The sequence below is a fragment of the Macrobrachium nipponense genome, chromosome 12 (assembly GCF_015104395.2).
Source record: "Macrobrachium nipponense isolate FS-2020 chromosome 12, ASM1510439v2, whole genome shotgun sequence".
Lineage (NCBI taxonomy): Eukaryota > Metazoa > Arthropoda > Malacostraca > Decapoda > Palaemonidae > Macrobrachium > Macrobrachium nipponense.
The window spans coordinates 6893104-6910603 of NC_087205.1; the positions used below are offsets into that span (position 1 = coordinate 6893104).

Consider the following 17500-nt stretch of genomic DNA (forward strand, 5'->3'; position numbering starts at 1 on the left):
TCAACGTGAAATGCATTCTTCAACACGATGGAATTTTATAGGCTGAGAGAGAATGACAAATAAATGGCTAATGATCAGTATCATCATCATTTCCGTTCCGGTTAGTACTGCTTTTATCATTTCTGCCCAGTCCCTCTAAAAGGTGGCAGAAATCAATAGAATTAATCACTATCATTCACACGTTGATCAAATTTGCTCAATTCCAAACAACAATAACACAATATTCATCATAGCTCTCAACAACCATGAATAAAAAATTGATCACATTCTTTCTAGCAGACAAACCATTGAGACAAATACCAAAATCTTCATGATTTCCGTCACTACTTTTAGCAACATCCGCCCCAAAAATATCAGGCCTCGGTTCTGCGAAAAAGCGAAGAGGAAGAAGATGATGTATTTAATCTGGCTCCTTCCTCTCCAGCTCGCAGGCTAAACAGCTGGGCGTTGGCTCACCTGGGAAATAATGCAGGATGGATCCTGGGGGCTGAGAGAGAGAGAGAGAGAGAGAGAGAGAGAGAGAGAGAGAGAGAGAGAGAGAGAGAGAGCATGTTGACAGATGGCCCTACCTCTATCCCGACGAGTACATATACGAGTGGAAATGTTTGTTTGTTTGTATGGTGTTTTTACGTTGTATGGAACCAGCGGTTATTCAGCAACGGGACCAGCGGCTTGAAGTGACTTCGGAATCACGTCGAGAGTAAACTTTATCACCAGAAATACACATATCTCACATCTCAGTGGAATGCCTGAGAATCGAACTCGCGGCCAACTGAGGCGCTCTACAAGTGTAAATGAAAAATATGAGGTATTACTAGCACAGGCAATAAGAATTCAGAAGTATCTTTCGCAATGATTTCTAACAAAACCTAGAATTCTATCATACGTTCTTAATATTTCTAGCACAGGGAATGACAAACTACAAATACTTCTAACCAATAAATTAAAAACAAACTGCTCTGAATCAGAAACGCCTCAAAATATAGCAACGATGAATTACTCGAAACGATAAACTTTAAGATTGTCTAATATAATTATTACATTCTGAAATATACAGTACAAAGCATTATCTAAAATTAATTTCAAATGTTGGCTTCCCAAGAAATTCTACAACCTGTGTTATCTTTCTTGAGGTGAATGAAGTTGACAAAGGGATAATAATAATAATAATAATAATAATAATAATACTTGAATTGCCCACCCTCCATGGCCTTTAGGTTTCCTAGAAACACAGTTTGAGTCTTTTAATAATAACTGATTCTCTTAAAGTGATGTAATAATAATCTCTTTGTAAATCAAATCCTCTTCCTTGTTATTTTCGTCTCATCTCTTTTCTTTCAATTCCACTCTTCCTCTTCAACCTGACATCCTTCTTCTCTTTCTATTCTTTCTTATTCCTTTCCATCCCCCTCCCCTTCACATTAATCTTCCAAACTCCCTCCATTTCTCCTCTTCCATCTCCTTAAGTTTATCTTACAATTCTTCATAGCACTTCATTTTGTTCTCCACCTCAACTCCCTTATCAATCCCCCTACCAGCTCTCCCCCTCGCTCACCCCCATCTTACCATAGTTCTGCTACTTCCCTAATTTGTCTCATGTTCCTCATTCCTCTTCCTTCATTCCTTCTTACCAAACTTTCTACCTCCTCTTTTCCTCCTTACAACCCCTCTATGAAATAAGTTCTCCTCTACCTCTTCTCCCGTCGTTCCTGCTACCTTGCTGCTGCTGCTGCTGCTGCTGCTGCTTCTTCTTCTTCTTCTTCTTCTTCTTGTTCTCTCTCTCTCTCTCCATACCACCCTCCTAAGATATAATTTCCTCCTCAACCTCTTCTCTCGCCTTTCCTCCTCCTTGCAGCTGCTTCTCCTTATACTCTCTCTCTCTCTCTCTCTCTTCCATCCTAATCACCCTTTTATGAAAAATAATGCTCTTCCATCTCTTCTCCCGCTGTTCTTACAACCTTCGTCTCTCTCTCATGCGCTCTCTCTCTCTCTCTCTCTCTCCCTCCTTCTCTTTTTCTTCTTCTTCTTCTTCCTCTTATCGCCTTCCTCCCACACGACCGACCACCTGAAGCCTCCTCGACCGAAGACCCATGACAATACTAGTCTCTCATCCATCCGTCTTAGTCAGCAGCATCTATTTCGCAGCTTCATTAGAGATCCTTTAAGTTCAGCCTCACTAACTACTCGCTCTAGGCTCTCTCTCTCTCTCTCTCTCTCTCTCTCTCTCTCTCTCTCTCTCTCATACGCCAGGACTGTTACTATTGTCTTTGACAAGAAGTGAGGAAAGCCCAACGTCTCTACCGAAAGTGAAACAAAGACTCCTCTACTTTTCTCTCTCTCATCTAAATCAAAACGGTGATAAGTCTCTCTCTCTCTCCTCTCTCTCTCTCTCTCCATAAATATGTTTTCATAAACCAAAATGAACTTACTGAATATGATCTCTCTCTCTCTCTCTCTCTCTCCATTATACTTTCCTGCGTCCACAGTCTCAACATTGCCCTGTTTTAATTTAACAATGGCGCGCTCTCGACCTTTTGATACGCTGCTTGGTATTTCTCAATAAATTAAACGCGATATACGCGCGAATGGAATCTTTGTGAGATCACGTACGCACAGAAAGAAGATTAGATACTCTATATATATATATATATATATATATATATATATATATATATATATATATATCTAATTATAGGTGAGCATATGGGTCTAAGTGAGACGCGACGACGATATATACCTTTTATTCATAATGTTCTTCATTCCTAAATGGGGACCTCTCGATAAAACGGGTTAATTGGACCCTGACAACCACTTACAGAGGGCGTTAAATTTCATTTGCACATCCTCGCTTGCAATCACCCCTCAATTTCCCCTCTGATAAAGTGATTCCAGGTCCCTCCCTCGAATCTCGATAACATATTTCGCGGATCTTCCGAGGGCTTTCTCTATTCGTTAACTTCAAGTTATTTGGACGTATAGTTAACAAAGAGTTTGAACGGTAGCGTGCTTCTGATTCTGACACGGAAATGACAGAAGGTTTCTTTGTTTTGATCTCATTTTATGTAAACAAAGATCTCGGCAGTACATTGCTTAAACAAAGATCTCGGCAGTACATTGCTTAATGTTAATCCTAACTATTAATTACATTACACCTTTCTATTTTGATTTGGTTATATGAGGTTTCGTAATAATCATTAGATCAAATACTACAGTTCTAAATGACATATAAGCATGTACAAATACCAGTAATCTTGATACAAAGGCGGAATGCGGCAAAATTCATATTTTGAAACAAGAGAGAAACGGCACTAAAAATGCTGTACATTACTGCAGACACAATGGAATTTAACTTACGTGAACAGAAAGAGCAAAATTCAAGAGGAAATCATCTGCAGTTAATGGAACGTACAACCTGGACAAAGATTTTAAGCAAATTCAATGATTTTAAGCAAATTCAGGGTGCAAACGTCAACACCTCACATACGAATATAAACAAGAAGTTTCCACGGAAGTTCGCTTCGAGGAAATTCTCAGCTCCCAAAGGAACACAACACAATGGCAAATAAACAGTGCTAAAAAAATATATAACCAACCAAATGCCAAAATGGTTCTCGTTATTGCGTGAAAGACCAAAATTACCGTAAAAATGAAAAATAAAAGGGACGAAAATACTTCCGCCAGCGAATACACAACAGCCGAGGTGTGACAACGCTTTTAAAAACAAACCTTAAAACCGAAGCTGGGTGAACAGGTCTCGCCCCGAAAAGCAGAAATAAACCACAAACAATGAAAAAATCTAAAAGAATTGAGAAAAATAAAACGATGAAATCTAGCCAACAACAAAAAAATATGTGGAGAACGACGAGTAAACAAATATAAATTTATATACTTTTATAACAACTGATAAAAGAACTGTTAAAAATTTATTTAATAAAAATTGTAATGAACTGTAGATAAAATACAAAAAACACCAAGCAAGAGAAAAAAAAACCTTGGGAATGAAAATAGAAAAGTCAGCCTTTGCGTACAAGCTTGCTATTATTATCCCAAGCTAAACTTCGTAAATTCATCATAAAAAGGAGGGAAGCGTTCGAAAAACGGTGCTAAATAATTCGAAATAATGTTGAACCATCTATACCAACTTTATTGGAGCGAATACCCATTATCATTTTTCATAAAATACATTCCCTTCTATATGAATAAAAATCTCCCCTTTTATAATGGAACTTTAAAGAGTGTATTCCTTAACAAAGATAATATCCCTTCTATGGAGTACACATACTATAGTTTCCTTTTCATATATTCTAGCATATTCATACTAGCGCCGTTCTCTACGTACTCTTCTGTGGGCTAAAGAAAATCCCCTTTTGTTGGGTAAATGTGTTCCCTTTTTTAAGGAAGATATTCCCTTTTATGGAGTGAAAATCCATTATTACCGCATAATAGGGTTGATACCTTCCCGTCCATAGAGTTAGCAAGCATCATCCGCTTTTCATGACGTGATCAAGTTTCCTTTCACTATCCATGTAACCATTATTCCTTTTCTGTAGCAATTACATATCATTCCAAAACTCATTTCCTTTGTTGCTGAGTACCCATTATTGCCTTTTAAATAATGACACCGTTCCCTTTTTTTCACAGAGTATACCCATTAATCCCACTGCATTATGTTCCCTTTTAAGGCTCGCGTATGCTCTGGTGGTTGCAAGGAAATAATTAAATTCGGCTTATAATGAACAGCAGTAAATGACTTTCCTTTCATAATTCACTATCATGCGGCGTCAGGTGGTGGCCGAGGAAGTGAAGAAATTAAATAAAACAAAAGGTTTCCACTGGATAAAGACTTTCCATTTCATTTTTTTTTTTGTATAGCGCTCGTTTTGTGTCTTTCTTTGCAGTTGGTCGGGGAATATTGTTACCTATCAACAATAGTTTTTTTTTCTAATTATGGCGACTTTTTTTCTAATTATGGCGATTTTTTCTAATCATGGGGAGAGACATTTTTATTTTTAATAGTCAAAATATTTGCGTTTAATGGGATAAAGCTGAAGTATTTTCGTATTTTCCGTGATATCAAACTATTTTCGGTATTTTCTACTAATATATATATATATATATATATATATATATATATATATATATATATATATATATATATATATATATATATTATATATATATATATATATATATATATATATATATATATATATTACATCATTTCTTTGAGGATAAAACTACTTTCACTATTTTCAATAAAATGTTTTTCGTATCTACTAAGAGACAAAATTATTATATATTATATATATATAAAAATGTATATATATATATATATATATATATTATATATATATATATATATATATATATATACCATTTCCCTAAGGATGAAACTACTCTCATTATTTTCCATAAAAAAAATCTTCTCCCTATTTGTTATAAAGACAAATTTATTTTCAGCACTCTGCGCCGGACAGAATTCTTGAAAATATTTTGTAAGAGTGAAAATTTCTGGCATTATTTTCCGCGAGATTTTTTTTTATTCTATATCTTTTTTATTCCGTTTTCGGAAAACATTATTTTCCTTATTTCCTACTAACGGAATTACGTACGCTGAAGTCCAATTTGGGGTCAATGAAGCGCCCACTTCATTCTGCTGTTCTTGTTCACCTGAAAACGGGGTAGTTTATTTTTTTTTTTTACTCAATACGGACAAAGGGTGAGCGAGCATCCGAGTTTCATTAAAAATTTAACATTTAGTCTTTGGGATTAAGAATAGATCAAATATTTAGTACTATTGAAAATTAATATGTATCTCTGGGAATGAAGGATAACATATAATATTTATTATCATAAAAAATAATATTTAGTCTTTAGAATTAGCAACAGATTAAATATTTAGTATTTCATCTTTTAATTTGGTGAAAATGTCAAAAACAGACTTTTACTCCTTAGCCCTTGTCAGCAGAGAAAACACTACGAAGGTTGTATATTATAAAATACACATGACAACGATTTTTCAGATTAAAGTGTTGGAACAAACTGTGATTGATGCAGTGATATAATAATATTGAATAAAAAAAAATACTCCAAAAATAATCTATTACAGATAAGATACAAACGTTTTCCGTGACTGACACATTAAAATATTATGGATTAAAACATAACAACATCTGTCATCGAAATATATAATCTATGAGGAACAGTCAATAAAATTCGCACAGAAACATATTTATACATGTGAAAAAGTTTGCACGTCACTGAAGATACGTCACGAATTTTACATATGTTTTATACCTGGTCATAGGAATACTTTGACAATCAGAATACCCAACTCACCATTTCGAAACCCTATTCTTTATCTTATTTATACGAGGAAAATCTTCCCAAATTCCTGAATGAAAATCGCAAATTCTACTCCGAATTTTGTATAACACGAAATATTGAAAGATATGAAAAAAAATCGAAAGAAAACACACCTTTCATTTTTTTTGTAGGCCCCTTTACCGGAAGAACGCCTCATTCGAAGGAATAACGAAGAAGGTTTCTTATTTTTGGTCGATAATTAATGAAAAATGAAAATATGTACGAAAAAAAAACGGTAAATAATCTAGTCAACACTTTACCCAGTCCCTAAGAACATAATCCACTTAGTAATATACGGAAAACGAAAACATAAAAATGAAAGAGTTACGGACTAGAATATTCTATCGCAAACCAAAAATAAAATACAAGATAACAGATGTCAAATATAATTCATTCGAGAAAACATTTTACGCAGAAATTTACCATCACAGCTGAAATGGCGAGACACAGTGAAGCATGAAATCACACTATTTGAACTCAAAATTAATGAGTGAACACAATCCAAACAAAACTAACCTTACATGGTGGAAATGTTTAAAATTAAAAACTCCTAATAAACAAAATATCAAAGCGGTAAATAAAATGTGCAACTAAACGGAAAGAAAATATATTTCACTGATATATGCAAAAAATACAATTACTGGTTGAAGTAACATTTCCAAACTCCGACGAATATATATATATATACATATCTACGTATAAAATAAACAAAACAAAACTGGACAATGAATAATTCGGAACGAATATATTTATTTTGAATTGCATCTCCAATTCATATCGTATTCTCTTTCTCTCTCTTTCTCTCTCTCTCTAACAGGCTTTAGTCGCTTTGTATATGCGCATTAATTTCACCATCGATGGAAAAAAAATAAATAAATAAACAAAAATAAATTCACCTATACCAATGAAAATCATAACTCGTGTGATGGGGTTTGAGGTCGGACAGGGTTATATAATGGAACATGAAAGGAAAGCATGAATGGGATAGGTGTAGGGGAAGAGGTATGTGCATGGGGGTTAATGGGTTACAGATAAAAGGGGAAGGTAGGGGGGGGGGGGATTATCTCTAACGAATAGGGAGAAGGCCCGATCTTATCATACTACATACAAATATATGTGTGTATATATAGTATATATATATATATATATATTATATATATATATATATATATGCAAACATGCACACGATTATATATGAATAACTTGATCATGAAATATATATAATCTAATTCTAGGGATTTTACCAAGTCGTAATATGCCTCCTTATTTTTCAAAATTTATTGTTTTCTGACTAAAACCATCTGTTGACCACGTGTGGGTGGCTGCTTTAAAAATCTCTCAATCAAGCTCACAGTTTTTTTTTTTTTTTTTTTTTTTTTTTTTTTTTTGTAGAATGAATGAGGACCTTGTGCTAATCCTGTAATGTCAGTTTGGATACTAAGCCTCCTTGTACTACATTTTGCTTTTTGCTCTGTTATGATCAGTTGTGCCTCAAGTAAAGGGTCGTGTAGACCGAATATATATATATATATATATATATATATATATATATATATATATATAATATATATATATATATATACATATATATACATACATATATATATATATATATATATATATATATATATATATATATATATCACTATACGCTACCATGCAAGTCAAGGCTCTCTCTCTCTCTCTCTCTCTCTCTCTCTCTCTACGTCTCTCTCTCTCTCTTCTCTCTCTCCACGACAAAATTTCACCACGCGCCAGTGATATTTTTCGTGAACAACTCCAATGGTGTTGACAGGTAAGTAAACGGGGCGTTCCCCGAAAAAAACAATTATAAAGAGAGATGTGTCAAGTTTCCCTGAAAAGACTACGTTGCTGCCCAAGAGGAGACGAACGAACCTCATGTGGCTCTCTCTTTATTATTATTATTATTATTATTATTATTATTATTATTATTATTATTATTATATTATTATTATTATTATATTAACATCATCTTGAAAGAAGACCCTTTTATGTTCAAACTACCTTAAAAAGAACGTTATATAGATAGCTATTATTATTATTATTATTATTATTATTATTATTATTATTATTACAAGGAACCAGTCAATTATACCTTTTGGGCTTGTGCCATATGAATAGAGCCCATTTTCTGAATAATAATAATAATAATAATAATAAAATAATAATAATAATAATAATAATAATAATAATAATACTCACAAATAAGATACGAACCCACACAAAAACACATTCCACTTTTAGTATTACATCAATGGCCATTATAAAAACTAGCAAACTTACCCATCCACGATGGGTGATAAAATACGGGTGCAGAAGTGAAAAAGTTATATGTACTATTTGTTCAGCAATATTAAAATAAGGGCGATTGCACGAATAGTGTCTCTCTCTCTCTCTCTCTCTCTCTCTCTCTCTCTCTCTCTCTCTCTCTCTCAATGTAAGTAAGGTAACGAAGACGGTGATGGGATTATCAAATTTCTTAGCTCTCAAATCACAAATTATCTCCTCTCTCTTTCTCTCTCTCTCATTTTTCGATAGCAAGATAAAATTATAAAATTGTAGTGCATTAATGTCGTTAAATGGCTCTCTCTCTCTCTCTCTCTCTCTCTCTCTCTCTCTCTCTCTCTCTCTCTCTCTCTCTCTCTCGCTTGTCGGTGACTGTCATTTAACGGAACAGGGATCTTGATTGGTTCGTTTCTTTGTCAATTGCTTTGCACGGTGATACGAATAATAAAGTATCTTTCTTTTCATTATGTTACTGCAAAGACGCAACTTGTATGTCAGTGCGTTATGGCTACTGATAAATGCTCTTATGATCCTGTGTCTTCCAAAAAAAGAGTAGAAAGTAGGAACTTGTCAGTTTCCCTTTTATTATGTCCATTGGCAGGATCGAAATTCCGAAGCAACATTACCGGGCAGTACTTCTTCAACGTTATTTTGTGCACTGGCAGTCCCGATGGATTTAAGTTATTCAAAAAATCTTGCGGATATTGATGATAATTTTCATCTTCTATTGTGTCCGAGCTGAAATATTCGCGACTTTCTCCGGGGAAGTTGTACAGAAATTATGTATGCAAAATCATAAAGTAACTAAGTCTACGGGAATAACCAGCCTCGTTTCACGGCCAGAAACAGCTCCGTTTCAGGGAATCCCTTCTCAACCCCACCCCCTACAAAGGACGGGGGTAGATTGGATGAAACCCCATTACAAACCATCTTAGGGGTCCCCACCATAACCCTGCCAAGTTTCATGCCCATCTGACCAGCCGTTTGGCCGTGATTGAATGACAGACAGACAGACAGACATTACACCCATTATAGTATGATGATTCTGGCATAATAATAATAATAATAATAATAATAATAATAATAATAATAATAATAATAATAATAATAATAATAATAAAGATATGAACACACATAAAAACACATTCCACTTTTACTATCACTTCAATGGCTATTATTATAATTCTCGCGGAAAAGGGCAAGCTATAATATTATGAACCAGGCAGACAACACAGTCCAACGAAATCATCAAATTTCCACTGTAACAATTCCATTTACAGAATGACGAACAGCAACGCTGACGAGAAACCGGAGCATCATCTCCTCAAAATGTATGCTTATCAGGTTGAGCTAGATGTTTGCAGACACAATACAATGAGCCAGATATACATTCGCATAAATCCCTGAGCTCATATCACTGGTTCACACGTTCATGCCAACACATACCGCGGGGCATTGTAATTGCTCACAGAGAGAGAGAGAGAGAGAGAGAGAGAGAGAGAGAGAGAGAGAGAGAGAGAGAGAGAGAGAGAGGATCTGACAGACCAGAGATTTACTGTTTCAGAAAGCAGAAATGTCAAAATATCTCACCAGGATATTTATTTTTAGAAATACAAAATTTGATCCTGTAATCTCTTTGCATGACGAAAGCTGATTAAAGCATGGGTAAGATTTAAAAATGGCTCCTCCAAAGCTTTGCAATCCGATTAACATACTTCTAAAAAATAAGAAATAAATGTCAGGAATTAATTGGCGCGTTCATGAAAATGAACATTGAATTTCTCAATGTATCCCGAACAAAATACACAAACTCATACTATGATACAATAACTAAAACCTATACAAGAGTACGTTATTAATACATGTAAAAATACTTATATACTAGATGACAATATTTGAGACAAAATAAAAATAATCCCAACTAGAGTACAGATTTTTATTAAGGGGAAACTATTCTATCTACCATGCATATAAAAAGTGAGGGCTCCATCTGTAGAGAGTTTACAGATGATTAAATTTTCTTATGAGAGTTAAACCTTTATTACAGCAAAATGAACTATATTTAGTTTTTCTTTTTAATACTGACGGTAAATATCCGCCAATCAAAATGAGTTTTTTTCCTGTGATATCGGCTGCAGATATGTAACCTCGGCTCGAAAAGAAACGAAAAGAAAGAGTATATGGGCTCATACATCTTAATCAACGCAGAAAATTACTGATAGGTTGCTCTAAGTGTTTCGGCCTCAATGGGGGGAAACGCTATCGGATAATTCTGATTAATTTCGTACACAAGACTAGCGATGTAGTTAAAAGCTGAATATATAATATGGTTCTGGGGTTTGCTCAGTGACTTTTGTTTACAATGACAAAAGATGCTGGTACTCTTCTGTAAGATTATGGTCACCGCATATAATGATTTTCAGTATTAAGGTAACTATGATTTTACGCTTTATATGCAGTGATACAAAACACTATACTCGGTTTTTTTCCATCTGTCCACCCACCTGTGGTGTTTTTGTATGGTAACACTGCATCCCGGGCTTTAGGTAGTTACATTCAGCTTACATTCAACGATTATAATAATATCCTATTTCGAATATTAACGGTGTAATTCGCATACAGTAAATTATTAAAACACTTTTCAGTTGCAAATGTACACCCAGATATCCTTTTATTTACCTAAAACTTACACATAGCGTAACAATCTAAAGGCCGAAACGCAGTGTTACCATACACAAACACCACAGGTGGGTGGACAGATGGAAAAAAAACAGAATACAGGTGCAATGACTCTGGGTACTGGGTAATAAGCACAAAAATCAAGAGTGGTGCCAGAGACTGGTACAAGCATGAAATGGGCAAATGACAAATAAACAGCCATCAGAACAATTTTCTTACAAGAAAAATTTCAAGCCTAAAGATTTAGGGGCCCCAAATTATTTCTTTAAAAAATCTATCAAAAACAGACCTTGCGACTTTAAATTTGATAAAAGAAAAAAAAAAAAAAAAAAAAAAAAAGAGCTCTCTCGAAGGATATGCTGCCGTACAGACTTAGAAAAGATTCAAACTCCACTTCTGTCTTTCTGGACAGAGAAAACAACTCCCCAGCGACGGCAGATCCTATTGCTGCCTTTCAGAGGAGGCAAAGGTATAATACGCCCTCTGATGTTTGTCACTGACGTTTTCCTCAAAGACCTCAGACTTCGGAAAGAAATCTTCTTTTAGCGTTTCTTGAAAGGGACAAACGACTTCCCGAAGTAAACTATCACCAGTTACTGTTTACTCCAATAACTCTCAATAAATCCATTCCTTGTTAATCAGCTAGCAACATGTAACTATTTTAAGGAATGATTAAAAATCTAAAATAAAGTTACTTAACTGAGCGTGTTACTAATAATGTCACAAAGTTTTAATCATGCCATAAATGGTGTTTCTTAGTTGTGTCAAGCTTAAGTGTACTTATAACATTTCCTTACACGGCTAATTGTAACGTTTTATTACAAAAGCTACACGAGAGCCTAGGGAAAAAAATACATAAGAGGAGATGACGACACAAAAATGATCTAACCTCTCAACCTCAAATTTCCTTAATAATAATAATAAAAGGGGGGGAGGGGGGAGTCAGCTTCCCCACTTAAAAAGCCAATAGCAAAACCGACAAGCAAGGGGCCAGCAAACGTTCATCACAAGGAAGGAACCGGCGTCACTTCCTCCTCGATAAAATAAGACCTTCTTGCCTCTGTCACACATTTGTTACGGGAAAAATCTCCAAACTTTTACAATAATGTGCCATTGAGAGTGGCAGTGACAGAGAGAGAGAGAGAGAGAGAGAGAGAGAGAGAGAGAGAGAGAGAGAGCATTGCCTTCAAAGAATCCCAGGAAAAGTGTGATTTATGGAGAAAGTCTCGATCTCGAGACTTCAGAAAATGAATCGGCGTGAGGTCTCCAGAGGAGTTCGACGCAGCTGTGTGGGCTTACCTCTGTTTTCTGTGGACTTTACACACCCCCCCCCCCCCCCACCCCCAAAAAATACACGTGAAGGACACGATGAACGAACACACAACACACACGAAGATGGAAAACCAGTAAGTCAAAAAGGATGATAACAATCCGAAGCGTAGAACTTTTGTCAGTTATCTTAATGAAATCACAAGAGCAACTTGAACGTGTTAACGAACTATCTGGAGATGTATGACTAGACAGTGAAAGCCCACGATGAATCACATGGCAGTAAATTTCAGATAATAAAGATATAACACCGATAAACTTTTAGTCTGAAAACGATTACCCTGACTTCAACATGTGTATTCGACAGATTTCGATTTGTAATGACTTTATACTCTCATACTGGTCCCATACCAGGGTATAAGATACTTGAGTGTAGGTAGATCTTTTTGGAGAAACATCTAGGGCTTTTCATTTCGGTAACTCACTAATTAATGATAATGTCAATCCTACCAAAGAGAAAAACAGCCGAATAAATATGGACTTATTGAGGGAAAAAGAGAGAGAGAGAGAGAGGGAGGAGACAAGGGGAAGAACTAAATAGTTAGGAAAGATAGTTATCTATTTATCTATCTATCTATCTATCTATATATACACACACATATATATATATATACTCCGAGAGAGAGAGAGAGAGAGAGAGAGAGAGAGAGAGAGAGAGAGAGAGGAGACAAGGGGAAGAACTAAATAATTAGGAGACAGTTATCTATCTATCTATCTATCTATCTATCTATCTATCTATCTATCTATCTATCTATCTATCTATCTATCTATATATATGTATATATATATATATATATATATATATACATACATATATATATACTCCGAAAGAGAGAGAGAGAGAGAGACTCCTCGCTCATCATATCCCAGTTAATTCATTTAAATTCCGTTAACATTTTCGAAAAATTCTATTTTCTTTTTCTTCATACTAATGGAACTTCCAATCTCTCAATATACGAAAGGTTAACCACAGCGTGACAAACCCTTCTATGAAATAGTATTAAAATTATTAATATTCACTGCGCATTTTTATTTTATTTATTATTTTAATCCGTCGGCAGAATAAAGGGCAAGAGGCCACTGACAGCTGGCATTCACAACGGTATTCCATGCGTTCGGGACTATATGACTTCAGCAAGTGATCATGAGAATGGCGATTTCCCATTATTCCGTGGTTGTCTTTATTTTAGATTTATTTAGATAGAAGACAAATTGAATCATTCTGATTAAATTCAATGTCAATCATTCATCATGGCTCAAACCGGCCGACCACTGGGCTTGTAAACTGCAAAGTAAATGTGCGAGATCGTGGAGCCTCACGTGTGCTACGAGGACGAGAAAGTAAAGATGGTAGTTGATCCAAAACGAAACCTACTTTGATTCTGTGACAACTTCTACCAATAACGTCACATTAGGGTGAGGCTCTCACGAGATATGGCTCCTTAATGTGCCATGACGCCTCGTTCAATTCTCTCTCTCTCTCTCTCTCTCTCTCTCTCTCTCTCTCTCTCTCTCTCTCTCTCTCTCTCTCTCTCTCTCTCTTTTTTAACACTTCCTTCAGGAATGCGCTACTGCAATTAAGAGAAGTGAAGGCCGAAGTTGTTCTCCTCAATTACAAATACCAGTTGACAGATACCAGTTATTTTGAATTTTCTCCATTATGCCTTTTGAAATCCTGTTGGATTTCCTTTCTTTTTTTTCTCTCTCTCTGTGTCAACGCTGATTTAACGGCTTAATTTCCGTCTGCATGTCGCCTTAATCTCATTTTTCCCTAACAGATACCTCTTGTATTTCTCATCTTGACGGCATTGCTGGATCACATATTTCCAGACATTTTCAAGATAAAGAAATAATTCTTATTATGGTGCTCGTAATATGACGTTACATTCTTCTCTGGCTCGAAGCATCTATTGTACTCTCTCCTTTGGTAAAATGGCCTTTCTTCCAGGCTACCTAGGTATTCCTAGGTTATATTTTTAACTTAGTCTTGTGCTATAACATTACAGACTCGGTTAATAGATTATTATTGTTACATTCCTATTGTTATTATTATTGAAAGATATATCTGCATCAGCTGTAACTTGTAACTTGTGTGCTGACGCACTAATATCGTTTAATAAAACCTGTTTGAAAGAGGGTCTCCTTCCAGTATATTATTATTATTATCATTATATTTAGTAGATGAAACTATTTACACGGAATATGAATATGATGTTAATTCGGAAGAAGTACGAGGAGGTAAAGGGAAATACAGAAAGAAGAGATCTATTATTAAAAAAATAAATTATTAAATAGATAAACAGATAAAAATGTATAAAAATACAAGAGGTATGGTATTGGGGTAGTATCGCATCGCATTTGTCTTATATCCTTATTTCTCATTGATGTTGTATTTTCTCTTTGCAAGAACAAAAGATATTACTGTCTACTTTGTATATTTTGTATTATGTCTCATTTTGGGTAAATCTGCACTAATACTTGTATGTTTTGTCAATAAAATAACTAACTAACTACTCACTCTATGGATAATTTTAAGTGGCATTTCTCCCCGAAAGTTTCTGCTAGGTTATATTTTCTACTGATTCTTAAATACTTCTGCGTTTCAAAACACGATACATTGAATAAACAGAGTTTATGAAAAAATAGAGGGATAGTAGCGAATAGTTACCAGAACATGGGTCAAGAACGAATAGTTACCAGAACATGGGTCAAGAAGAGGTAGAAATACCCAGAAAATCAGTGGTATCATGAGAAAAAGGTATGTTTACCGAAATGCCTAGGAAAAGGTCACTAATTCAGTGGTTACAGCTGTCATCGTAACTCAGGTCAGTTAAGAAACTGCAAAGGGTTTCCACATCATAGGCTTCGTAAACACAGGAATACGCAAATATATAACGTCGTCTGACCATAAAAATTAAATATAAGGAACTAATCAATAAGCATCAAAGGGCGGCACAGGAGTGAGAATAATAAATTTCAAAGTGAAGGTTAAGAGGAGACAGCCAACATCAGATTAATTGTTTACTTGTCTAATCGCCTGTACAAAAGAACGTATTATATAGCCATTCATAAGCCTACCTACGAACTGATGCATTCAAAAGGCCGATTCGAATTATCTGCCGTAGACATTTCTCGAGATATAAAAGAACTGAAAACAACGTAATGAAATGAACAGGCGGAGAAAATTAGGAAAATTGTAAAACCATCAGCAATAATTAAGAAGAGGAAAAGAAGAAGAACGAGGAAATAAAAAAAAAAAATCCTAAAACGTCAAGAGGAGCGGAAAGACGAGCGCTAAAGTAATGATGAAAAAAGAGCTTCGAATCTCAAAATGGAGTTGCCATGTCGTGTGCCTTATAACTGCTTCAAAGCACCGATGATAGTAATAGTATAGTAGTAGTAAGAGAGGGGGGAGGAGGGGAAGGGATGTGCCTCTGTAAAGGCTCCCTCCCAGCGCCTCGGGATATCTCTGCTTCTTCTTCTTCTCTCTCTCTCTCTCTCTCTCTCTTTCCGCCACTTTGGCAAAATCACATAAAATCTTTGCAACGGCTCCTACACATCGCTAAGAGAAATTGGAGTGAGAGTCCGTAGGGAAATCTGATTGCTCGCGACAATGCTGTTGAAACAAACACTTTTCTTAAAAGCCTTTCAAAGCGTTCGATCAGAGTGGTTTTAATTTATAAGACGTCGTTTACTCTCTTTTTGAAAATCGAGACGGGTCTAATCAGTCCGTAAGGTGGCGACTAATTAAGGGATAGAGCTTACTATTCTTGCTATTCAAAACAGGCCAACATTTGTACGGGAGACGCTTAAAAATGACATTGAACCGCAAATCACGTTTCCACAGAATAGAATACTGAATAACATTGCAGGTCTGTTACTGTTAACCACAGAGGGACAAGACAATTCCGAATGCTTTCGTTAAACTCTTTGCCTCCATTCATTCCTCACCTCTCAATAGCTAAACTCATTCACTCATTCATTGGGAAGTCTCATTCACTCCCTACTGCGATTCGCAGATCTGGGTACGTCCTGGATCGGCGACGCTACGCTGATTGGTAGAATGTGGTACCGTATGACGTCATGAATATCGACACCACATCTGAAGGACGACGATACGGAAACTTTCAAATTTGATAGACTTACTTTACCTGGCTGAGAGACTGAGGTTAATAAAACCAGTAACTAATCTCTTTTCATATATCAAGATAATGGGATTTTGTTTCACGTTAGAAGTTTCATATTATGACAGGTTTAATTTCATGTCGTAGCCTGAAACGATCTTTGGAATGACTATAATGGTAATAGAGATACTGTTCATATGTATGTAAGTTCTTGTCAAAACTACACTGTACATACGATGTATATCCACAAAATATAAAAAAAATTAAAAATCAGTACAATGGGTTCATTCTATAGATATATAAGTTCTTATCTAAACTATACGAACCAGCATGTACATACGATAGATATCCACAAAAATAAAACAATAAAAAAAAAAATCCGTACAAAGGGTTCATTCCCCACCAGGGAATATCCAACCAAAACAACACCAACAACGAGAACCCTAGCACAACACGCCACCGACAGAAAAACGAACAGACAGACAAACAAGCACCGTCTCAGGAGCTTCATAAAAGAACGGGCCGAAAAATATATATAAATATATGAAACGAAAACTGGGATCTTTTACATCATGTTTAGCTCACCCACGACCACCTGGTAATGAAGAGATTCTGGTGTTGAAGGCAGTAATATAGTAGTTGTTGTCAGGTGGCCGTTTTCAGCTTGGTTTGGCCGACCTTCGCGAACGTTCCCT

At 35.5% G+C, this 17500-nt stretch overlaps 1 protein-coding gene across 19 annotated transcripts in view; it reads right to left on the reverse strand.

Moving 5' to 3' along the window:
* LOC135224319 (uncharacterized) overlaps window positions 1-17500 on the reverse strand; it is a 1756683-nt gene that overhangs the window by 841322 nt on the left and 897861 nt on the right. The gene's annotated exons all lie outside the window — the stretch shown is intronic.